The following is a 26,072-nucleotide window of genomic DNA, read 5'->3' as shown; positions in this document are numbered from 1 at the left end:
GCATTTTTTTAATTTTCTACAAAGTTTGAAACTTGCGTTAATGTGGATTTTTTTTTAAAGAATGAACTGCATTTTAATTAAAAGTAATGGAAATTAAATAGAAACTGTGGCTTCAAATCCGCTCCATTAGAAGCTTTTCCGTCTCAACAATTAAGGTACTCTTAAAATTTTTCACAACAATAAAAGTCTTTTGCCACATAAACTTTCTTCTTCATTTAATCGATCGATGCTATTTATTTTTCCCACAAAAAATTTCCAACAATGGCGATGTGTTCAAGCACTTTTTTCGCCTATTTTACCGCCGCCCAACATATCTACTTTGCCACTTCAAGTGTCAAATGGTCATCGAAAACCCAACAAATGCTTCAGGCGGCTAATTTTAAGTTGCCCATGTTGTTGTAAGACAACTCATTCATCTCAGTTTTATAGTCGAACCCAAAATTGGTTAAAATTGGCTGCGGTTGTTGTTACTGCGACAGACGGCTGTTTGTTTATTCGTTTGGCTGTGGATGCCGGGTAAGTGCTTTTCGTTTTCTTATTTTTTTTTTTATAACCGCTAGCCATGGGGCATGAGAGATGAAATAGAAGTAGAAGTGAGGATTTGGGCGTAGAGTGAGAAAAGAAGCCAGTAAGTGGAAGGGCAATTGCTACATGCGATGCTTTGTTAAAGAATGTGTACTTGTTGTTGCTGTATTTTTGGTGTTGTAGTTGACTCTACTGCTGCCGCACTTTTAAGGTCTCTGAGCCGGCGGCATTTTGGACGACGCGCCGCCATACGCTAACGTCTGCAAGTCAATCGTTATAATGTTTGTTGGTCATTCTTGTTGTTGTTGTTGTTGTTGTTTGCTGTTTTATTTTGTTTTTATTTTATTGTTAGACGCTTGTTAAATGCCTTAATGTAGTGGCGATGAAAATTGGCTATTTGATTGTTTGTTTGTTGTCAGCTTTAAAAGCGCCGCTCTGTTTCTCATAGGGCAATTCTGGCTAAGATAGTTGAAAGTCTTTTGTAAGACAATTGAAAGGAAAAAGACAGTAGTTAAGATACTTGAACAGAAAGCACTTGAGCGTGTTCCATAGAGAAATGTATATCATTTTGGTCGCACTGGCGTGTCATTCAAGAGATCCGAGGTACGAATCCTCGGGCTGCGCAATCTGTTCTCCCTTTTTAACTGGCTTAAAAAGGAGGAGGGTTATTTAATTTCATTTTTTTCTCTTTCAATTTAATTTTTAGATCTTATTGTGTTAAAAGATAAAAAAAACACATATTTTTTTTAAACTCAACTTTTAGAAACCTATGCATGTTTATTTCTTTTTTCTATTTAATATGCATTTTTTTTGTTTTCAAAGAACTTTTTTAATTCCATTTAATTGTCAGAAATTTATATTTTTTCCTTCTTTTTTAATAATTTTTTTTTAATCTAACTTTCTTTTAATTTTTAGATTTTACTCTTGTACAAAAAAACAAATACTTTTTTAATATCATAAAATTTTCGGAACTTGTTTTTTATTTTCAAGTTATTTTTTCCTTTTTAATTCCATTGTCTGAAAATTTAGATTTTACTGTATTAAAGACAAAAATAATTTTTTTTAATTTCAGAAAATTTGTATAGGTTTTGTTTTTGTTGTTTTCAAAAGAAGTATAAATACATATTTTATAATTTAATTTCATCTTTAGAAACTTTTTTTATTTTTTATTTTCTTATTTTAATTTGTAGATTTTTTTGTTTTAAAAGGATTTTTTTAATATCATTTAGCTTTCTGAAACTGATATTTTTTTCCTTCGTTATTAAATGATGGGTTTTTCATTTCTTTTATTTGATTTTCTTTCAGTTTTTAGAATTCACTGTTTTAAATTTGTTTTTAGTTATTAAAATTTTTGGGAACTTCTTTTTATTCTTTGCAACTAATGATTTCTTTTTAATTCCATTTTCTATAAATTTGTTGATCTTATTGTTTTAAAAAGAAAAAGATTTGTTTTTTAATTTCATTAAAATTTTGGGAACTTTTTGTCAAGCTCTTTCTTTATTAATTTAATGTCTTTAAATATTTTGATTTTATTGTTTAAAAAAAAAACATATTTTTAACTTCGTTTAATTTTTAGAATCTTATTTTAGTTTTTTTTAGTCTTTTATTAAATTTTTTAGTATTTAGTGTTTAAAAAAATATATACACATTTTGTAAATTAAGTTAACTTTTAGAAACTTTTTTAATTTTTTCTTTCCTTAATTTGCTTTGTACGTTTTTTTGTTTTAAAAATAATTTGTTTTAATATATTTTAATTCTCAGAAACTGATATTTTTTCCTTCTGTATTAAATAATGTCTTTTTCTTTTTTAGTTTAATTTTCTTTTAAATTTTAGAATTCCTGTTGTAATTATTATTTTTATTGAATTATCATACGATTTTTAGAAACTTTATATTATTTTTTCCAAGTAATTATTCTCTTTTTTAATTCCATTTTCTTTTAATTTTAAATCTTATTGTTTTAAAAGAAAATTTTTTAATTTCATTAAAATTTTTTTAACTTTGGTGCAAGCTCTTTTTTCTTTATTAATTTAATTTTCTTTAAATTTTTTAGTTTTTTGTTAAAAAACAGATTTTTAAAATTTCATTTAATTTTTGGGAACTTTGTTTATTACTATTATTTTTTTTTTGTTTTAAATTTTAGTTTTTATCGTTTAAAAAAATATTGTTTTTTTATATTTTTTAATATTTATAAAACGTTATAAAACCGCTTTAACCTCCTCGCTGGTGGTCCTTCAATTAGTATTTCGAAAGATAGAAAAAAGCTTTCAATATAACTAGTGGCCAGAATGGACAATGTTCTTACAAAAAACTTTTGTGGTGATTTGAAAGACAGTTGCGAGAATTGCCCTGTTAGTCCGACTCAGTGGCATTCGAAATGGTTTCCTTACAACTGTGCCGTACATTTGTTGCTTTGGAGCACATCGGTGACCATTGTTGTACTAATGCCCGTCATTGTTGTTGTCGTTGTAATTTTTATTGCTTCTGCTTCTGCTTCTGTTTGTACTGCGAATGCTGTTGCTCGCCTTAGTGGTCACATCCTCAATGGTTTCTTTGACATCTGCTTCTTTGTTTCTTTGACTGCTTTGTTGCTTTCGGCGTCGCTAATGACCCATTTAACGGTTGACTGATTCAACGGTACAACGCATCGGACAAAGACAAGGTCTGTTGACTCCTCCCTTTGGCATTTATTCGTGTGGTACTATTTCACCGCACGCGTGCGTGTAGGTAGCCTTTTCATGCGACATTTCGAAACGTGGGAGTGGAGTTTTTAAGGTCAATTGTCACATTTTTCAACCAATTCGTTCATTGAATTTACTTAATTAATTGTACACAATTTTTTTCATTTTATTTTCAATTCGCAAATCTGTACGATATGCAAATGTTTGAAGCTTACTGGCAGCTGATTACCTTTTTCGCATTTAATTGTGCAATAAATTATTTTTTATCGTTTAAGCTAGTGTTGGTAAGTGAGAAATGTTATAGAAATATCACGATTGCGGTTAATTGTGTTGCCACTGTGTAATTGTTAGGTTGATATTAATTCGAAAAAAAAACTTTAATTACAGCTGTAAGTGCTTTCAGATACTTACTCGTACTTGAATAGGAAATCCGAATAGACATGTCAGACAGCCAATCAGTCAATCAATCAATCAAATTTGTAATAACTACATATACTAACTAATATTAAGTAAAACAAAATAGAATTTTGTAGACAAATGTGAATTGTGTGAGGGAGCTTAGCCTCGTTCAGGGTGCTTTTTTCGAAAAAGTGTATGGCATATTCGAATTCTACATTCGATTCTAAGCAAAAATGGTGAACAAACTATTTACCAAAAATAACTTTTGACTCTCGCAAGTTTTAAAAGCGTAATCAGCCAATTAAATCAAACTTTGCCAGAGGCTTCGCAAAGCTGATATCGCCATGGTCCAGATAGAGCGTTTAGTCCAGCCACGGCCTAGACCTATTACTTACCTAAAAACAACATTACTGAATAAAGTATTCTCTGTTGTCTGCATATTTGAACCAGTACAACTTTTTTCGTCGTTAAGCAATTTCTAATTTTTTGAATTTTTTTTATCTTTATCTAATAATAGCCGGCCGCTGAATGTGTAGATATTAAATAAGATGCGATTGACAAGTAAACAGGTTGCAACACCACTAAAAAATAGTATATAATTGCGCATCTGGAGGCCAAGCCCTTTCATTTCACACCGCATTTATTGTAATCTAACGAACAGGCCACATTTTTTAATTTTTCGCACAGGTTGCAACCCTCTTCGAAAAATAAAACCTTACTGCAAATCGGAAGGTCAAGCCCTTTCCGTTAACACCTCATTTTTTTGAATTGAATGAACTTTGCAAATCTAATGGCATTACATACATAATTTTGAAATAGGTGGCAACCGCATTCAAACAAAAAATAAAAACTTATTGCACATGCAGAGACCATATCCTTTCACTTGGTACCTCAGGTTTTAGTACAACAAACTGTGAAGATCTTATAATTAAAAAAAAACGTGGCAACCCTACTCAAAAAGTAATACATTATTGAACATTTAAAAGCCGGGCCCTTTTATTTGACACCTCATTTCTTGTAATCCAACGAACAGTGCGGATATAATAATTTTTTAGACAGGTGGCAACCTTATAGGAATTTAAAGTACTAAAGATAATATACCTAGCGATACAGATTATATTTAAAAAATCTCGTATAAATCCGTTCAGTAGTTTATGAGATTAGCGTGATCAAATTATCTCGACATTCCTCTAGCCTATGTATAGAAGGTAGTAAGTTTAAATAGGTGGCAACCCTACTTAAAAAAATAATAAAGTTTTTGAACATGCGAAGGCCATGCACTTTCATTTGGTATCTCATTTTGCAATCCAACGAACTGCAAAAATCCTTTATCTATTTAATAGGTGGCAACCCTACTCAGAAAAATAATACATTATTGCGCATGTAGAGGCTAAGTCTTTCGTTTGACAGTGACGGTACAGAACTGATGCCTACGCTTATTATTATTATGATTGAATATAGTAATTTTATTAACAGGTGGCAACCCTATTCAAAAAAAAAATATGAGTGCTTCTCTAGAGGCCAATTCCTTTCATTTGACACCTCATCGGTTGTGGCAACCCTATTAAAATTCTAATTTAAAAAAATATCCCTCTCCTGTCGGTACAGAGAAAATTTCGTCAAAATCCGTTCAGTAGTTTTCGAGATTATCGCGTACAAAGTATTTCGACTTTCCTTTATACTATGTATAGATAAAAACTCTTCATACATTATTCTAAAAATTATTTTTCAACAACGTCTATTTATCTATAAATCGAAAATAAAATGATTTGAATCCAATTCAATATGTGGCTGTTGGCTCTGTGTGCAATGGTTGATGTCTGAACAGCCCTGCAGTACGGGGGAGCGACTACAGGACTGCTGAATCGGTAGCTACCTGATAAACACCATCAATTGCCGACCGACTACTTGCAGTGTAATTCATCGATTACTTTTACAAGGCAATGTCCTAGGCGGTAGTCACCATCGGCTCTCTCTGCACTACCGGGAGTTACTAAAGTAGTCGCTTGCGTGATTTATGCGCGCCCTCTGTCGTAGTTTTTCGCTATTCTACTTACGACTGGTTCGACTCTGCACTACCATGTGCACTACCACGGGTTAATAGAGTAGCTACTTACCTAGGAGTCGGTGCAGTAGCGGTTCAAAAGTAGCGATTGACTCCAGCAGTACTGGAGGGAGGTTACTGGCGGATAGGAATTTGCGCGGGTCCTCTCTTAATAACTTTTAGTCTCTGCTATGCCAGATTTAAGCAACTTTAGTCTCATTTCCTGAATACACCTGGTGAGCTATAGCGGATGGAAGCTATCCGCTTCACATTTTTCATAATCCTTCTTCTTTCCTTCCACTAAACTAACAAAAAAAAACTAGAAAAGCTGTAATAGTCATAAAAAACTAAAAAAAAAAAAAAAAAAATTAACTTGTAAAAAACAACGTTAACGTTAACGCCATCCACGAGCGTGACAATAAGACTATCTAAGCAGATTGCCGCGGCAATGCAGCGCTTCACCGCTTAACAACAGCTTCAAGTGTAAAAACAGCAACTATTTATACATATACATATTTATAATATTAATTTACAAGCAAACATCATTTCCGAACATTAAATTAAATGATTTTCATTATTTGCAGCGTTTATTTTTTTTTTCGTTCACATTAATTGTAGTAAATAAAAATATGTATATATGTTTGTACGTAAGTAATTCCAAAGACGTTGTTTGTATTATTGTTGTTCTTGTATTAATATTATTTTTTTTTTGTTTTTGCTGCAGTTTGCATGTTTGCTCGTCTTTCGTCTTTCTATCTGTTTGCCTGATTGCGCATTTTGAGTGTGAAATTACAGTCAACATGCAAGCAGTCAATAAGACAACAACAACAGCAGCAACAACCACAACAGCCACTATTACTGCATTCGTTACATAAATTTTTGCTTGCTTTTCGCCTTCTCTTAAAACTTACATATATATAAATGTATTCTTTTTCATCTGTTTGTTCATGATTTTAATTCCCCATTCTGCCATCTGCTGCTGCTGCTGCTGCCACTCGCTTGATTTGTGGAATTTTTTCTAATGAACTTAGAAAAATTTGCAACCTTAACCTTCAAATGACAATGAACACCAATAGCAAGGGAGCAATTCAAATATTACCTACAACAATCGTATTCATTATGTATATATGTGAGAAGAAGAATTGCGATGTAACATCGGTACGCTGTAGTGAATCGGACTAGCGCTGAACTAGTAGTGTATCAGTGGAAGCTTTGCATCGCCAAAAGAATGGAAAAGCATCACTTTTTTCAGAAAAGTGACTGGCTCCAAGGAGCTTTTTTTATCCATTTACAATCCTGACGGAGTGAGTCGATGGGAGGCTGCAATGAAAGCTTTTGACGCAAGCATCGATGGTGTGTGGTGCATACTCTGCATTACCTCAAATTTAGGCTCATAGTTCACTGCAATACTTGTGTTATAGAGGAAATCGTCATTTAAAAAAACGGTCAATAGCCGATCGATTAATGCTAGACCAATTTATCCGACTAACACTGTGGATAGCGGATTGTCGTGATATATAAGAAAGCTGCATGGCTTTTGAGTTGACTGGTAAAAGTCGCATTGAGCTAATTGTGTGTGGAAGTACCTACCTTTGACGACCTACAGTCTACTCTTGGATAGAAGGACCTACTGGCATCTAAACGTGCGCTGAATGGAAAGTAGTTTATGTGCAACTGGTAGATCTGTCTGCTCCAAAGTGTTTGGTGCAAAAGCCTCCTTGACCGCCCGTAGTCAACAACCGGCCAAAACTTCCTCGCGACTTTGCATGTCGTGGTTTCTCCCAAGCGCTGGCTGAGCCAAAGTAACTCCTATAGCCCACCTGTACAAGCTGATGGCCTCGAGGGTACCCTGCCTAGGAAATTCATCAGCCCAGCAATTTCCACTGTAACACTGTGCCCTGGGAAAAATTTCAGGTATTCCCGACCAATTTCGAGCATAACTTGTGCGATCCCAGCACCCTGATTGCCAGATATTTACCTTTACAATCGGCAAAATACTGGTGCTTGGCCACTCGGCTGCCTTTTTATAGCTGCCACCTCTGCCTAAAGACGCCGCCAAAATCCGACCGTCTGAACTTGAGAATTTTTGAGAGTTCCTGACATAAAACACTTCCTCCAACTCTGCCAGCTTCGATTTATTGGACCCCTACTCCAGAGGCTGTCATTCTCCCATTCGTTCCTTAAAGGGATGTGCGTGGAGAAGGGTCCGTTCGGGCCAGCCCGGCCAGCGATAACTTCTGGTCAAGGATCACGCCAAAGAGCTGGATAGGGTCAGAGAGAGCAAGTGAAACGAGACTGGGTATAAGGCACTCTATATCATCTGGTAAATAGTACGTGCTCCGTGTTTCCAGGATTTATAGCAAAATCGCATCTATCAGACAAATTTTCACTCAGCTAATACTGTGCGGCAACTCAAACGACTGAAAACTTCGACTGATTGGAAATCCAAACCCTCCTATAATGCCTCCATGAAGGCGCTACTAAAAGCTCGGGCTATGTTGAGAAAAGTTCTAATTGTGAAAAAGTGGAAAAATCTAAAACAAGAAACTTTATGTGTACGTATGTAAGTATGTAAACTGACAAGTCAATTCTAGCTAAAATAGTTTAAGTCTTTTGTAAGACAATTAAAAGGCAGTAGGCAAGATCGTTTGACAGATTTTGCTTATTCTGGCACGGAAATCTTGAAAAAAAGCTCTCTTGCGAACTTTCATCGTGAAAAGCTCTCTTTACAGATAGCACTTGTATATCATTGTGCTGGCGCTGGCCAAGTGGGCAAAACACTGAAGCGCTATTCGAGAGATGCTTTTTTAAATTTATTTGTTTTTCTTTTAATAAGTGAGTTTTCATTTAAATTTTTTAAAAAGACATAAAAAAACTAAAATTTTTTTGATTGCATAAAATTTTTTGATAGATTCGTTTTTTATTTATGTTTACTTTTATTAATTGAATTTTTAGATTGCATTATTTTAAAAAGGAATATACATTTTTTCATTTGATTTAAATTGTGGAAACTAAAATTTTTTCTTCCTTCTTCTTACCTAAGTTTTTTCATTTTGTTTTCTTTTCATTTTTAGATTTTATTGTTTTACAAAAAACATATTTTTTTAATATCAGCTATTTTTTAGAAACTTATGTATTTTTTCTATTCCTTTCTTTTTCAATTTAAATTTCTCTTTAATTTGTATTTTGAAAAGAAACTTTTTTTAAATTCGTTGGAACTTATTTTTTGTATCTCTTTTTTAGTTATTTCATTATTTTTGATTACATTTTCTTTTAATCTTTTTTTGAAAAAAAAACTTATTATATATAAATTTTTGTTAATTTCATTTAACTTTTAGGAACATACTTAATTTGTTTAATACATTTTTTTAAGAAATCGTTATTTTTTCTTTTAATTTTCAGGGATTAATTTTTTTTGTGTTAATTTAATTTTCTTTTAACTTTTTGACAAATTTTTTTAAATTAATTTAGATGTGAGAAAATTATTTTATTAATTTTTCCCTTTAGTTTTTTCTTTAATTTAAAGTTTTTGTTTAAAAAAAAATATTTTTTAATTTTATTAAATTTTTAAAAACTTGTATTTTTTGTAAAGAAAAATATTTGTATTTCATTTCGTGTCTAAGTTTTCTTTTAATTTTAAGTTTTTGATTAAAAAAAACAATATTTTTTTGCAATTTTATTTTATTTTTGAAAACTTGTCGTTTTTCTTCTTTTCTTAAGTAATTTTTTTAATTTTTTAAATGTAGTATTTAGCTATTGGCCGCTGTGGTGTAGTGGTAAGCAGTGCGCGCTTACACTCCGTAGAGCCTGGGTTCAAGCCCTGGTCAAAGCAACATCGCTAAAAAATATAGAAAAGGTTTTTTCTTAACAGCGGTCGTCCCTCGGCAGTCAATGGCAAACCTCCGAGTGTATTTATGCCATGAAAAACAGCTTCTCATAAAAATACAATCGCCGTTCAGAGTCGGCGTAAAACTGTAGGTCCCTCCCCTTTGTGTGACAACATCAAGGCGCACGCCACAATTTGGAGGAGAAGCTCGGCCAAGCACTAACATACATATGTGTAAGCGCCAATCTATTATTATATTATTATTGGCTAGATTTTATTTTTTTAGAAAGAAAAATACTTTTTTTGATTTCATTATTTTTTAGAAACTTATTAAATTTTTTGAATCAAGTTTTTTTTATTTAAATATTTCTTTTTTTATTTTCATAAAATTTTTTCAAAATTATTTTATTTATTTATTTAAAAATTTTTTTTTTTTTAATTTAATATTTAAACTTTATTGTTTAAAAAATAAACATATTTTTTTATTTTATTGAGTTAGATATTTCTTTTGTTAATTTTTTCATTTCTTAAACTAAGTAACAGCCAATTTCACGAAAGCAATGTAAGAGAAAAATAATTTTTTTTTTTAAATTTTATATGGAAATTGAGAGAAAATTTCTGGTGAAATCGGCTGTAAAATCTTTTAGTTTTTTTAATACAATTTTCTTTTAGTTTTAAGTTGTTATTGTTTTGGGAAAAAAAAATCTTTTTCTAAAATCTCGTCGTTAGGAGAGCTTTCTTCCGAAAGACTTTTGTCTTTCCGAAGAGTGGTGAGTTAAAAGACAGTTGCCATGTAAATTTTTTTTATTTTTTTTTCAAATTAGTCTTTATGGAATAAAGATACCGTCTATGAAGTATCAATCAACGTTGAACGAATAAGTGAAATTTAATAGCGAAACTACATTCCCAGCCATTTAGTGCCTTAACAAGATAATTGAATTGTTCTTGAAGAGACTCCCATTCAACACAACATAATCGTAAAAAAGTGGAGTCATAAACTTGCTGATGCAATGGTTTTGCCACTATGAATCAATATTTAATTAAATGCTACGTTTATGGGCGTGTCAAATTGACAGCCAACGCATGTCGGAGGCAGCATAAAAACACAGCATGAAGAAGATAAACTTGCACATATGTATGTACGTACATTAGGGTGCAACATACTCCATGCAAAACAAAATCGGTGCTGTTTTCAAAACAGAAATATAAAATTGGTTGTAATTGAAGGCTTGCGCCAAAAAATAATATTTCTTTTATTAATTTAATTAATATTAGCACAGTGCGTAGGCAACTGCCTCAGGCAGTGGGATCGTCGGTTCGGATCCTACTGAAAGAAGTCTGATGAGTAAATGTGGTGATTTCCGAAATAGCTATCACTTCTACCATTTTTTCAAATTATTGTCGCTTTTCCACAATAAGTTTTCATTAAAAAACGGCCTCGAGCTCAATAAAAATTGTTGAATATAATTTAATTATTATTTTAAAATATTTCTGAAAAATATTAAGATTTGCGTGAGTTGAACCTATTTGAAAATACCTCCAAAAATCGAGTTTTTTATAAATAAAATTCGTTTTTAAAAATATTTTTCTAAAAGGTCTTCTCAGATGATAGAAGAGTTTGAGTTTGAAAAGTCAGCATACATGAAAAGTTTCATCAACTAATCAACTAAAAATAATGGGATTTTTGGAGGTATATTCAAATTGTTCCAGCTCACGTAAATCTTAATATTTTTTTGATATATTTTGCGGAAACCTTAAAATATAATCAGTTTTATAATTCCGGTGGAAAAATTACAAACTTTTTTTGTGATGCACCCTAATTTACTATATATGTATTTATAAGCATATGTTCACTGGCTAAGTTATAGCTATTTAGCGGAGTTGTAAAAATCCAAGAAAAAAAAAATCAGCATAGAATAATAAAATGATGAAAAAGCAACGTGCAAGAATTCTACACGGCAAATTGTTTCGCTTAATTTTAATTACAGTATTTAATCTGCTCAACTACTTAGTTACCCGACCGCGCAAATATGGCACTGAGCGAACATAAAAAAGAACAAATACAAAGGTACATATGTACATACGTACATACAATCATCAGCAGCATTATAAGATAAAGAGCGATAGAAGAAGCTTATGAATATAATATTTAGTTTCAGTGAAGCAGGCAAAAAACCAACAACAATCACAAACAAACAAATATCAGCGCACATCCAGAACGAAACGAATTGCAGTAGCCGCTGGCGGGCGCGCTGGAGCCAACACACACACACACACAACAAAGCCACACAGTTGCACAACGCACCACAAGGCAAAACCATTCATCCAACAGGCCATCCGTCTGTCCGTGCGTGCGTGCATTGTGGGGCGGGAGATGCTCCCCAACCCCCGCTCTACCACTTGCAAAACCACCACAAACCGCAACTAAATAGCAATTTCATTAAATGAACCGACCCACCGACCGACGCGACCGACGCGACGCGATGCGTCAATCTGTCGCTACGGCAACTCGCAGCAATTAAATATTTAGCTATGGAGAGCGATAGTGCTCTTACAACTTGCATTGCATTGCATTGCGAATGCGAATGCGAAGCTGTTGCGAAGCAGTGCAACTTAATTTCTTTCCCTCCTTTTGCCATCTGCCATAGACGTTGCTTTTTTCTCTCATATTTAATACTTTTTGTCTTCGCTCCTTTCGCATATTTTTATAACATTTATTTTATTCTTCTACTTTTTACTATATACTTTTACACTTTGCACTCAATGTACAATAGCAAATGCAGCAAGCGAGCGCTCGCGCGTGTATTGGTGACCATGAAAAATTCTCATTCAATACGCCACGGCAGCAGTGGTACTTCATCACCCCTTGGCGTGCTGCCGCCCTCCTTGCACACTTCATGACAACCGGTGCGCTCGGTGCAATCATATCAGTTCGGTTCAGTTTGGTTGGCTTTCGTTGGCGTCATTGCGCGATGCACCGCTTGAGTGGTGGAGAACGTTCGGGTTGGACTCCTCGCCGTTGGCTGATTGGCGCTGTGGCCAGGCGTGGCGCGCCCGCTACTCTATACTGACATGTTGGCTGGAGCTGTTGTATGTACTTATGTATGTATGGCAGCACTCCGACGCTTCATTACTTTGTTACATAATCTGCGGAATTGAAGCTTTGCCACGCTACGCCACGCCACACCGCAGCGTTCGCCGCATAAGAACTCATCAGCGGCTGCACATTACGAAGATGGGCAGCGCGCTGACGTGCGATCTATGTATGTATGTACATAGGTAGCATACAAACGATTGCACAGTGGTCGGTTTTCGTGTATTTTATATGGAAACTGTGGAGACTAAATCAGGAATACCTAAAAGAAGTAAAAAATAGTCAAATAAAAAAGGCGTGAGTGCCACGTATCTACTCATGAAATTTGATGTGTAAACATCTGTGTACGGACTGACAAAGCATTAGGCGACTCAATTACATACATGTGTATATAAGTATGTAGGTGAGGCTAGAAATGAAACAATAATTTCATTTTGTTGAGACCACTACACGACTTTTTCATAACCACTTCTGAACTAGCCCAAAATGATGCCGAACTAATCAGGAAGTGTTCTTGGACCATCCCCGAAATGTTCTTGAAATAGTCGCGAACTATCCTGAAACAGTTCTAAACCAGTCCCGTAATGGTCTTGAACTATTCTCAAGATGATCCCGAACTAGTTCCGAAAAGTTAATGAAGCAGTCCTGAACTGGCCTCGAAACGAATCAGAACTAGCCCCAAAATGCTTCTCAAAAAGTCGTGAACTAGTCGTGAATAGCTCCCGAAATAGTCCTGAACAGGCCCCTAAATTATCCCGAACTAACCCCGGAATTGCTCTGAAGTAGTCCTGAAGTGGTTCTGAAAAATTCGTGAACTTGTCCCGAAATGATATCGAACAAGTCTTGAAACGCTCTCGAAATGGTTGTGAACTAGCCCAAAGTGATGCCAAACTAATCACTAAGTGTTCTTGAACCATCCCCGAAAGGTTCTTGAAATAGTCGCGAACTATCCTGAAATAGTAATTAAATAGTTATAAACCAGTCCCGAAATGATCCTGAACTATTCTCAAGATGATCCCGAACTAGTCCCGAAAAGTTCCTGAATAAGTCCTGAACAGGTTTCGAAACGAGTCAGAACTAGCCCCAAAATGCTTCTCAAATAGTCGTGAACTAGTCGTGAATAGCTCCCGAAATAGTCCTGAACAGGCCACGAAATTATCCTGAACTAGTGCCGAAATTGTATTGAACAGGACCGAAATTTTCCTAGACTAGTCCAGAAACGTTCCTGAAATTAGTCGCGAAATTTACATTTGTACACACAACAAGCCATTACAGATATACTGCTGGGTTACACAAGGTGCAGTTACAAATTTTCTGCTGAGTTAAAGCGAATTTTACGAATAGCATTAACATTTTTGGAGGGAGGATTGTGATCGGTGTGTGATATTTGAGAAAAGGATGCCATTACGCTTATCGACTGTAGTACCCAGTTTTTAGTCTCAGAACTTTTTATTTTGTTCAACACCCAAAGGCTTGAGGCTTCTAATATCCTGCGAATAATAAAGAACAGCAGTGACTATAAGGCGCAGGGGTCGACTTCGCTGTTTCAAAACCGGCGCTCATTGATAACCAAGTTTCGGTGAAAGAATATCAATGATCAGCAATATTAAAGATGCCGGCAACCATTAGCTTACAGTAGCTTGTCCAACCGCGACGCATTAGAGGATACACGAAGGCTAGTGTAAATATCTAATCCGAAAGCAGATCACTAGATCATTGAGGTTCGGAGTGGGACACAACAAATAGATTCACGTATAAGTAGAATGTGTAGAGCTTAGGAAGCATATTGAACCAGTAGTATGCAGGGGAAGCCTTTACACTCTAAATGTCCGTACAAAACGTATAAAAAGCTTAAAAAAGCAGGCAAGGCCTTGCTCATTACCGTATTAAGCACTTCCTGTGGCTATGCTTCGCTCTCCAGTGAATGCATCAAAGGATCAATTCTTCGAAGAGCTGATAACTTTAAGCAAGCTTTCACTGGAAGGTCTGCCTGATTATTCTTCCTCGTCTTTATTGACGCCGTAACCGCCTAAACGATTTTGCCCGAGTCCAAAACAGCGCGTCAGTCGTTGCTCATCTGTGCCAACTGACGCCAATTGGGAATGTGCGGTGAAGTCAAGTCCTTCTCCACCTGGTTCAACGCAGATTAAGCATACCTCTTCCTCTGTTATCAGCATCGCGACCCACGTTGACTACTTTAAGAGCTAGAGCGTTTCTGTCCTTTCACAAGACATGAAAAAGCGCTCCACTAAATATGTTTACATCCTTGTAAAGCCCATTAAGCTTAGAGCAATTCAGCCACTAAATAGAGCTGTTGAGTCGCTCGAAGTAGTCGGAGAAGTCGCTATGATAGTAGCTCGAATACATTTCGACAAGGAACGCCAAGAAGGGTACGAATATATAACCACATACAATGCTTTAAGTCATTTCCAACCTTAGCCGAATCGCCTTCGAGCTAAGGAGATTCCTTTCTTCGGTAACACTACGGCTCTATCTCAAAGGTAATTGGTCCAAAAATACACAGAACCCTCAGCTGCTGGTTGTATCGGCGCTATGCTTAGATAACGTTAAATCACGTCGGCTGTGGGAAACAGTCACGTGTGGATTAGATCCTGAAGCGGCTGTAAAAGGAAGGCGCAGTTGCTACCAGAGGCAGTGGACTATATATTTTTGGGCTGAATGAGTGTGGTCACGATGACGCTGGGTACGCAGATTGCCTGGAAATTATGGTTACGAGAAAATGGACAGTACTGTCGCGAGTGTGTGTGGCGCTACGCGTGCTTTAAAGCTGGTATGGCAATAAAGGCCTCTGAATAAATCCGAAAAAGTTGTTCCAGTACTGTCTACTAGAAGGAAGAAACCAATCCTTGGATCCTAAGGACGGTGTTTGATTACTGTAATGGAATGCAATGTCTAGGAATTTCGCATGATAAAAGACTTAGTTATAGCACTCATATCGATAAGACCCTTGCACAGGCAACTTGTGAATGGTGGAAGAAAACGCTGCAAAGAACTGATAAATTACGTCCCAATAAACCGCAAAGGTTGGTATACCTCTTCGTCACTGGCCCAACCAGAAATTGTTCAACTGGGGCTCTGTAGTCGCTACTATCATGAGCTCATACTTTTCTTCTAGCAACAGGCGCCACGAGAGGACAGAAAATACCACTTTCGAACGACGTCCTATAAAGCTAGAAGCTTCGTAGAGGTATTATCGGAATGATCCTACAGTTAAAAAGATGCGGACTTTTTCATGCCCAGCAGATCAGGGTAATCAACGCAGGGGCCGCGATTAGAAGAACGACAAGGGGAACTGCGCAAGGAGGGGTCTCATCACCTCCTGCTGTGAACCTTGGTGTTAATTAAGTATTAGAAAGCTTGAAAGTAAGGAGGGCCAAGGTAGTTGCCTACGCTGAGGACTTGGTTATACTAATTTCTGGAGTATTGGTAAAAAACAGAGAATGATTGGAATAGTGCAGAGACTCGCGAGCTCGGGCAACTCCCTACGGCAACTCGCTACTACCACCGATTTCATTTCTGCTAAAGGGTGTTGAAGAATACACCACAACCGTAACCATTGAGCTTTGGATCAATCGGGATGACTGTTAGATCTCAAGATCCTTGTGACCGATAATCAATAACAATCATACAGAAGAATTATTGACGCTTAACAAACCTGTAGCAAGGGCTCCTATCGGCGTCCATCACAGGGCACTGTGTTATTGCACCAATGCTCCATCGATGGCTTATTTCTACAAGCTTCCTCTGAAGAAGTTGTCGGGATGAGGAAATAGACGAATCGATTCGCCACCATTTATGTCAATGCCCGGATCTCTACGCAAGGCGTCTGAAGCAATTGGGATCACGCTTTTTTTCATATTTTAGAGGGGAGATCACTAGTCTGACACCTCCTGGCACCCATAGAGGGCATTGACAATGGGAAAATTTGTCCCCGATTGGAAGTACGAGTGGCTCACGAATTTCCAGGTTGATGTTGCGTTGTTGTTTAACTTTATGGATAACCAAGCGGCTATACGTGCTGATAAAGCTTTAATTCAAGCTTTTTTAAAAACTGTTTTCCTGGTTCAACCTTTCACCGCAAGGAATATGGTAGTACTTGGCTTGGAACCAGCCCATTATTGCGTCACAGGCAATGATATAACCGACGAGTTGGCACGAGCAGGGTCCTTAACTCTCGTTGTGGGACCGAACCCTTTTCCTAGTAGCGGTGGAAGGAACGATGAGCCTCCAGAACACTTTCTTGATTGTCCGGCATTGGTCAGCCAAAGAGTAGCACGAAGAACAGCCAATTTTTTCCTTAACTCATTATGAATATATGTAGGCGCAAAATTACCCACTGTACCATCATAGCATTCCCATAGTCAAACATATATGCGCATACTACTTAGCTACTTTGGGCTCAAATGAGACGCTGCATTCATATGAGCTGCGGAGCATATGCACAATCGCGTTAATATAAATGTAAAAATACACACTTACGTATGTGTCTATGTATATATGACTAGTATGAGATACACTGCCAGCGTTAAATGTGAATATTTAATGCCTCTTTCGCGAAATAATGGAAAATTCTGTGTGTTGCCAGAGGCAGCAGGCATACATTCAGACATACATACTCATTTATGAATGCAGAGGAACTTGGCACTAACAGATACAAATTACAATTTCACATGACTGCAGCAACAGCAATGAAATGCTACTCTGCACGAGTTAATGTTGATGGGCTACATTTTATCATCGTCACACGCATCCATAAATATTAACCTTTACATACATATTTACAAGTACATAAATACGTATGTTTGTCTTTTGTAGCAATGGGTTGGCCCTTCGACACCAACCACCTGCCATGCCATGCCATGCCATGCCCTATTCCGCCCTCTTCTGCTCACATAAATCTGGCAACTGCCAAAAGCATCCAACAGCAACAGCAACACCAACAAACAACCGAAAATTGGTAGCTCTCACTGTCGAGTGGCAGCACTCAAAGTGTTAAAAAAGTAATTAAACTGGCAAACATACATAATGAAAAGCGCAAATAAAAATGAAAATAAATTCAGAGAAAATACTTAGTAAATATGAAATATGTGGTTTTTGGTTTGTGGCATGAAAAATAAATTTGAAAAGGAAAACCATGCGTTTTGAGTGTGTGGCTGCTCAACAAAATTTGTGGCGGAACTGTAGCGCATTTTGTGGGGGCTTTCACCAGATGGCAATTCGCACGTAAATCAGATCGTTTTTTTTTTTTTGTAGCCATTGAGGCATGCATAATTTTATATGCATTTTCTCTTTTTAGAATTTTAGAATTTTTCATATTTATGTGCATACATAAATATCTTGTATTTAAGCTTTAAAGCAAGAATTTGTGTAGTTTTTTTTTGTTTTTTGATATTGTAAATGTACAAGATTGTGAGTGAACGAGTGTGCTAGTATGTTTGTTGCTCTTTCACGCTAAAACGGATGGACGTATTTCAATTAAATTTTTATAAGTTAAAATCAAATAATTAATAGGTTAAAAGGAGTTCTAAATAGTTTTATTTCAAAATAATTTTTTAGAGGGTTGCCACCTGTTCAAAAAGTTAAAATCAATTTAATAAACAAATTAAATTATACGTTTTTATATGGGTATCAAACGTGAGAGGTTTAAGGAAGCTTTATTTCATTTAATGCTGTTAAGAGTGTTGCCACCTGTTTATGAGTTGGAAATCAATTTAATTAATGATATATATGTAATGAGGTATTTTTTATGTGAAAGAATAAAGTTTAATTTCGAAAACATTTTGCCGCCGGTTCGAAATTCAAAATCAATTTAATTTACAACTTAAATGACATATTGTAATATGGGTGTCAAACAAGATAGATTAGATTAAGTAGCTTTTTTTGCCGAAGGTTGCCACCTATTTAGAAATTCAAAATCAATTTAATTAACAAGTTATATGATATATTTTTATGTATCTAGGTGTCAGAGGTTTAAGGATGGTTTAATTCGAAAATATTTTTGAATAGGTTGCCACCTGTTTAGAAATTCAAAACCAACTTAATTAATAAGTTAAAAGAAACATTTTTTAAAGTTAAAAGAAACATAAAGTTAAATTTTAAAAATATCTTTGAAGGGAGCTGCCACCTGTTTAAAAAATGCTAAGTCAATTTATTTAAGAATTTAAATGTTTTATTATGGGTATCAAAATAGGTAAGTTTAAGAAAGCTTTATTTCGAAAATATTCTTGAAAGGGTTGCCACCAGTTTAAAAGTTCCAGTTCAATTAGTTTAATGAAACATTGAAATGTGGATGTCTAAAAACAAGCAATTAAAGAAACTTTTTCTCTAAAATATTTTTGATGACAGCTACTAACTTTTTTAAAGGTCAATTTTAACTTAGTTAACTTAGCTCACATATTTAAACGAATTCCGTTTGAAAGCTTTTATAAGAGAACTTTTAAGTTGATTGGATAAATTTTGAAAATTAGGTGTGCAGTTTTGTTGTTTTATTTTTATTATAATAAATTGCGAATATGAAGAAGCTAAGACTTGCCGTTGACTTTTGACATTATTTTGTTGACGGTGCTCTGCATTTTTCTCCATATAAAAAAAAATGTTTCTATGGAAAAAGGGCGTAACATCGTAAAAAAAAATTTTGGTCCTAGCTATTTTTATTTTTACTTTGCTATACCACAGTTTAAAGGCCTACAAAACTGCATACCAAAGTATTTCCTAAAGATGCTTATTAAAAAGTTAGAAATTTTGGTTAAATTTTGTAGACTTTTCATAATTTTTGCACAAAGTCACAAATTTGGATTTATATGAGGTTTGTTAAGTATTCAGCTATACTTTCATAAAAAAATTTGCCACAAACATTGATTATCTACATTCATACCCTGCAAACCATTTTTTCAGAGTATTCTGAATCGTAAAGAAATTTTAACGAATTCGGAAAGATCCCATAAGATTTTTTTTCGAATTTTCTAAAATGAAATAAATTACGCACACTTCCATTCTTTTACGAAATTTCGGAAGAAAATCGGTGAAGAAATGAAAATAATGCTGCTATGTGAAGAATTTCTTGCAGACTTTTTTCAGAATTTTCTTTATTTTTCGTACAGAAATTTCTTTACGAGTTCGTGTCAACCACTTCATATAATTTTCTTTGAAGATTCGGAAAAAAATCGTTACAGAAATCAGATACTCCTAAAGATTTCGTTAAGATTTCGGGAACTTTGGTTTGCAGGGTATGTATGTCCTGAGATATAGTTTTTAACCCAGAATTCCCAGGTAAGGCAAATAACCAGACTCGCTCGATTAAGAAAATCATCTGGCCAAAGAATTCGTAACATAAGATTGGGGTGCACCACTAGCATTTGACAGCTTACTTTAAACCGTATGTCACAATGGTAGGACCGCGGGCGAGGCAAAAGCTAGTTTGTCCATATACTACTCATATGTTCTATGGGTAGCAGAGTTAAAAATAGCATCCAAATACGGAAATCTTATAAAAAAATAAAATTATAGTGTGCCCTTTTTATTAAACATTCTTAACGCACCGCGTAACTCAACCACCGTTTAAATACACACACCTACGACAAGTTAAGACACAAATAGTCCGTTGCCAACAGGTAGCGAGATACATAAATATATACAAACATACATACATCCATTCGAGTATATTATGTAGCCAACGCTAACAACTAAAGCAATAAATTATTTCTATATCAGCATGACCTTCCAGCTGGTAGCCACGCCGCCGCCACGCAACCTGTCAAAGCGTTGATGACTTGTTCAACTTGAAAGCTGAAGAAGAAGAACGGCAGAAAAGTGGAGTGAAGTCAAGAATTTTTTTTTTTTTTTCGATGAACTATTTTCGATTTGGTCTCTTTGCTTGGCTGTGTGGCCATTAAAAAATATGAGGACGATGGAGTTGATGCAGAACTGAAATAAACGAAAAGTGGATAAGCAATTTCTGCATTAAAAATTTTTTTAAGAGATTAATCTATAACCGGTTCTAGTTGGGAATTGACTTGTTGCGAAAATAAAAGCAGCGCTGATTTTTGAACTGTCAGGTTAAAAGAAACAAAAATTTTAACCAATTTATAAATAAAACAAAAAATTATATCAAAAGCGATAAAAACACTTACTGATTTCTCATTGTACATTGTCTACTGGTAACTTATGCAATAAAAGTTACATATCAGCTTAGAGAACAGCAGAGACTCACAAAAGTTAAATACAGTATTCCCCGCTTAATTGCACTTCAAAAATTGCAGGTTTTTTGTTTCAATTAACCGGGGAATCAATTAAGCAAGGAAATTGAAAGTATATCTCTTTCCGTTAGCACATATTTTTAACTAATTATACGATTAAACCAATTAACCGGGGGTCAATTACGCGGGGAATACCGTATACGGAAAAGTAGTAAGTGTCGGCTGCAAATAATTTTTTAACTGTTATTTTCTAGTTTTGGAAAACTATATCAAAATGTGTCGATCGATATATCTTTCCACATAATCAACCATAAGAGGGGATGCAGCTACTTTTGGTTGCCTATGTATTGCTACATAAGTACTTCCCTGTATTGCAGCTGCACTGGCATTATCAAAGGCATTTATAAAGGAAGTCATTCATTATGTTTATCTTAAAAAAAGACTATCAGTTGTGGTTGCCTCTCTTTCCAACTACGCATGTTGTGAGTTCGATAAAATCGGCGACTTGTCTTAAAACGGCCAATGTAGATTTACACATTTTATCCTTTATGATTAGATGCCTTTGCAAAGGAAGTTTAGTTTAGTTAAGTTGTGCAGATTCCATTTCAATCCCTTCCGAGCTACTCGAGAAATTTGAGTTCGCCATGGCATTGCTCTTAAAATGTTTGCAAGCCACTCAGGCTGATTTTATACCAGAGAGACTATCGCCCCTTACCTGCGCCTACATGACTTTAAAATGTTACTATTTCCTTGCGAATATTAGAATTACCTCTAATTGAGTTGTTCCTAAGCTCTCTGGAATGCTGTGCTTTCTAGGAAGTGCTGGATGAATTTTATCGCATCTTCATCTCTACAGCTTCTGCAGAAGTCGTCCCAAGACCTAATATGTATATGTATATTTGCTGTCGAAGAGATTTTTGGTAATTCCTGTACGTCGTTGCCTATGCCCGGGCCCGTTAGCAGCTTGACTCCTCCAGCTGCCGCCTGGAATAAGGACTCTCTCAAACACAGTTTCTCAGAGCAGGTACCATATCTAGTTCCAATATTGATTTCAGAACCTTCTGTGAGGATCGAAGCCTATCGTATCGAACGATAACACTGTGCGAAAAAAAAAACAAAAAATATCAACCACACTCGCAGCAAGCAACATTCACGAAACTAGAGGCCAAATATAAAAAACTGCGTTTTAAGTTTTTCTCTCTGACGTCAGAAATTTGTTTGGTTTTGGGTTTTGCCGACTGTCTTTAGCCTCATTCCCGCGAAGGCAAGGCACTCGTAAGGAAAGTGTTCGACTGTCTCCTTTGAGCGCAGCTGCGACAGAATGGATGGTTCAGTGTCCTGTAAAGACTGCCGTGAGTTGGTGGGTATTTTCTTTTCTCCATTCCCTAAAGAATCCGTATTTTATGAGGATCATAGGACACGGTACGGTTACAACTCTGTCTAGCCTTCGAATTATAAATTTCGGCAACTCTTGCATTGATCTCCCTGAGAGAGGCACCCATATCCACCGTGTGGATTTGTGGTGAACTCAGGCATTTATCATCCAATTAATTTTGGGGTCCAGAATAACTCCAAGATATTTCACCATGTTTTGCAAGTCCAGTTCTGTACCTCGAAACCTTGGTTTAGTGAAAGTACGTAATTTTGTTTTATTTGTGAAAAGCATAAGGTAAGTTCTCTCAGGGTTTACGCTAACAGAGCTATTTATGGCCCAGGAAACTCCCGTCTTTAGAGCTCCTTCTATTATTTAGCTTATGACCGAAGGAAACTGACTCGATGGCAGTGTTTCTACATCATCGGTATAAGCCAGTGCTTTGATTCTCCGAGAGTCTAGCTTTACCCGTAGTTTATTCAAGACCAACACATATACGGTTATAGCACTCGCTTCTGTGGCGTGCCTCTCCCTTCTCTCGGCAGAAAAAAATGCTTAAGCATTCTTCTTGCATTTATTTCAATCAATGCAGTTCCAGAAACAAGTAAATCAAGTATTTGAATAATTTTGGTCTTAAAACGTTCATTGAGGCAAAAAAGTACCGAAATTACACATTCTTTCATTGTCACTCGAAAAAATTATACTGTTTTTTTTTTTAAACTTTGGGAAGTTTTCAAGTAGCATGTTCGTATTAGAGGCAATGGACGTTGGCATCAAATACAACATATCTGTGAAGCCTCAAGAGTGTGCTACCAAATTAAAAAAATATCTGTCGCAGCTATTTTGTAATTTTTTAAAATTTACTTTTTTTTTTTATTTTAATAACTTAAGATGCTTCAAAATGTTAGAGCTAAAAGGTGAAAATGTTCTTCTTCCCAAAATGAACGAATCTAGTGTAATAAAACTAGTGTGCCACCAAATGAAAAAAAAAATTACATTGAGTAAAAGATGACTATGATTTGAGAAACCAAAATTCCATTTTTACAATTTTTATTAGCACACTCGAAAATCATTCTTAAATTGTTATATACAAGAAGAAAGTAATGTATATGGGCATAAGGAATACTGTGTAAAAATCTTCCACGCCAATATTTAATTACTTTTAAGTTAAATGACTTTTAGGTTAGGGCGTGCGAGTAAACGTGTTAGCTTACTGTGTATGGTGCTATGGGGCGTATACGTTATATAAAAAACTACAGGTATAAATATGAGCACGAGCTGTTATTTTGACTTTTTTTGTTGATATATATTTTTGAAGTTTTCATTAAAATACATTTTTGCATTGGATTCTTGTTCTTTATGCAAAACTGAAGATAATGCATTGTCTTGACACGTTTTGTCGAAAAATGTAAAAATTCGGCGTCTATTACTTTGTTCCTTACTTATGTACATGTCCGAACTAAGTGATTGATTCGCGAATCCATAAGTGCCTTATGTAATGATAAATACATATGTATGTACATATGAGCACTTTCTATTTCTATAGCATTTATCACTTATTTCAATTTCAAATCGCCAATGATACTTAATCCATGAATGCGGAAGTTTTTCAGTTTTCTTGCTCTTCACGGAAAATTAGAATATTAGACTGATTCTTTGTATGTGCGTATATATGTAAATCATGAACACCATTCAGAAGCTTCTAAATGCTTTGAAGCAATAATGACACAAGACCAATTAACGATTTATTTGTAACACCCTTTCGCTTTTAAGATTTGCAAACAAGCGAGAAATTTCAATATCTTCCTAATACATAAGTAACTACCATTCACAATCAAGCACACCATATGCTAAGTACGTATGTATGTATGTATTTATATTAGATTGCATCACTCCCCATACAAAAAAAATAAATAAAATAAAAATCGGTACTCTGTTTCCATTGGAATTATAAAATCTGTTATATTTTAAGACTTCCACCAAAATATTTAAATATTTCGGAAAAATAATAAGATTTACGTGAGCTGGGCCGATGTGAAAATACCTGCAAAAATGGAGTTTTTCATGAATAAAAATAATAAGATTTTTTTGAAAACAATTCCCTCAAATGACAAAACGGAACCTAAACTATTCCCATTTAGACTTGTGAGGTATCATTGGAAAGATATTTTCTCACCCTTTTTATTTCTTTGCTAATAAGCTCATTCAAGGGATGAAAGAGAAAGGTAGAATGAACGAACATCATTCAAAGTTGAATTAAGACGTGTTGGTAATTGAAAAAAAAAATTGAGACACGAATGACTTTTTTTTGCACATAAATCAAAATAGTGGGGAAATACTTTCGACCGAGATCCCATACGTCTAAATCAGAATAGTTTTGGCACAGTTATTTAAGTTTTTCGTAAATCAATCTTTGAAAAAAGTAAAAAAAACAGCATAAAAAATCTCATTATTAGGATTCCGTTGAAAAGATTTTTAAATATTTTTATGCAGAATTTTTAAGCCTAATTTGTTTTGTCATCTGAGGGGACTTTTTTCAAAAGTTCTTTAAGAAACTATTTTTATTCATAAAAAACTCCATTTTTGGGGGTATTTCAAATCGGTCCAGCTCACGTAAATCTTAATATTTTTCCGAAATATCTTGGTGGACGTCTTCAAATATAATAAATTTTGTAATCCCGGCGGAAAAACCGCAACTTTTTTTTTGGTGATGCAGTCTAATGTATATGCATCCTTATGTATGTAGAAGTGTATATGATTTGCATTGCAAGATTACGATAATGAGGAAATTTTTCAGCTTAATGCCACGCATCAATAGCGAAGATAATCGGTGGCAACGCGGCAACGCAGCTAACGTGGTTGACCTTGATCGGGAATCAACAGGTGAGTTGAATTGAATGCGTGCGATGATACGATACATAGTATAAGCATACATACCTACATACATATATGTATAAGTAATATATATATAAGTATTATTGTGCGAATAGTAAGTACTTGGCTGAGGCATGCAGCTCTTTTGGGGATTTCGAGTTTTTGAAGCCACACTTAAAATTCTGATAAAAAAAATATATCGGCCATAAGTATTCGCCAAAGGAAGACAAAATGATTTTTGGCGTGACTTTATGTAGACTTTTGGCACGACTTTTGGTAGACCAGAGCAAAAGTAGAAAAACAGGATCAGATTTTAGCAAACAAAACAAGCGAAAAAATAGCCAAAGTACAGCCAAGGCGGAAATGTGAGCAAAAAAACGCAACAAACTTCTTCAGCAGCCGCCATCATTCAAGCGAAAAGCTTTAATATAAAAACCAAAATGTTATAGGTAGGAAGTTAACAACTCTGATTACTTCAAGTTCGTTGCCAAAAAAATGGAATGAGCATTGGCCTTCAACCGGCTGATTGCAACGAAACACTTCTTCTGTGGCTGCAAAAAAAAAAAACGCAAGAAAACCCAAAGAAAGAAAAGCATGCGCCAAAAGGTTCAGCGAGTACGCAACAGAATTTCAGTGCGAAGGTCAAATGTGGCAACAAATGAAATTACGTGCAACAGCCAGCCAAAGGAAAAAACCAAACAAAAAAAAAAAACATTTAGCAGCGCAGAAAAGCAGGAAAATGCGTGGATTTGAGCTTAGCAGCAGCTGCTTGAGTGATGCGAAGCAAAGTTTTGCGCCTCTCGGCTGACTTCTCTTACTCGTTCGAAACGCTTTTTTTTTTGCCATCGAAGTCCACAGCAGATACATAGTACATACTTAAATACACACATTTATGAATGTATATTTACATTTTTTCTTGCATATGTTTCTTCGCTGTGTTATTGTTTTTGGTTCGTTTTGTTTATTTTTCGTATTTTTCGTTTTCCCTTTTTTTTTTTTTTTTTTGTTTACTTTGACTCGGAAATTTGACTTTGTAATTAAG

The sequence above is a fragment of the Rhagoletis pomonella genome, unplaced genomic scaffold, assembly GCF_013731165.1.
Source record: "Rhagoletis pomonella isolate Grant_MI unplaced genomic scaffold, Rhpom_1.0 Rhpom_scaffold_00006, whole genome shotgun sequence".
Lineage (NCBI taxonomy): Eukaryota > Metazoa > Arthropoda > Insecta > Diptera > Tephritidae > Rhagoletis > Rhagoletis pomonella.
This window is presented reverse-complemented; position numbering follows the sequence as displayed.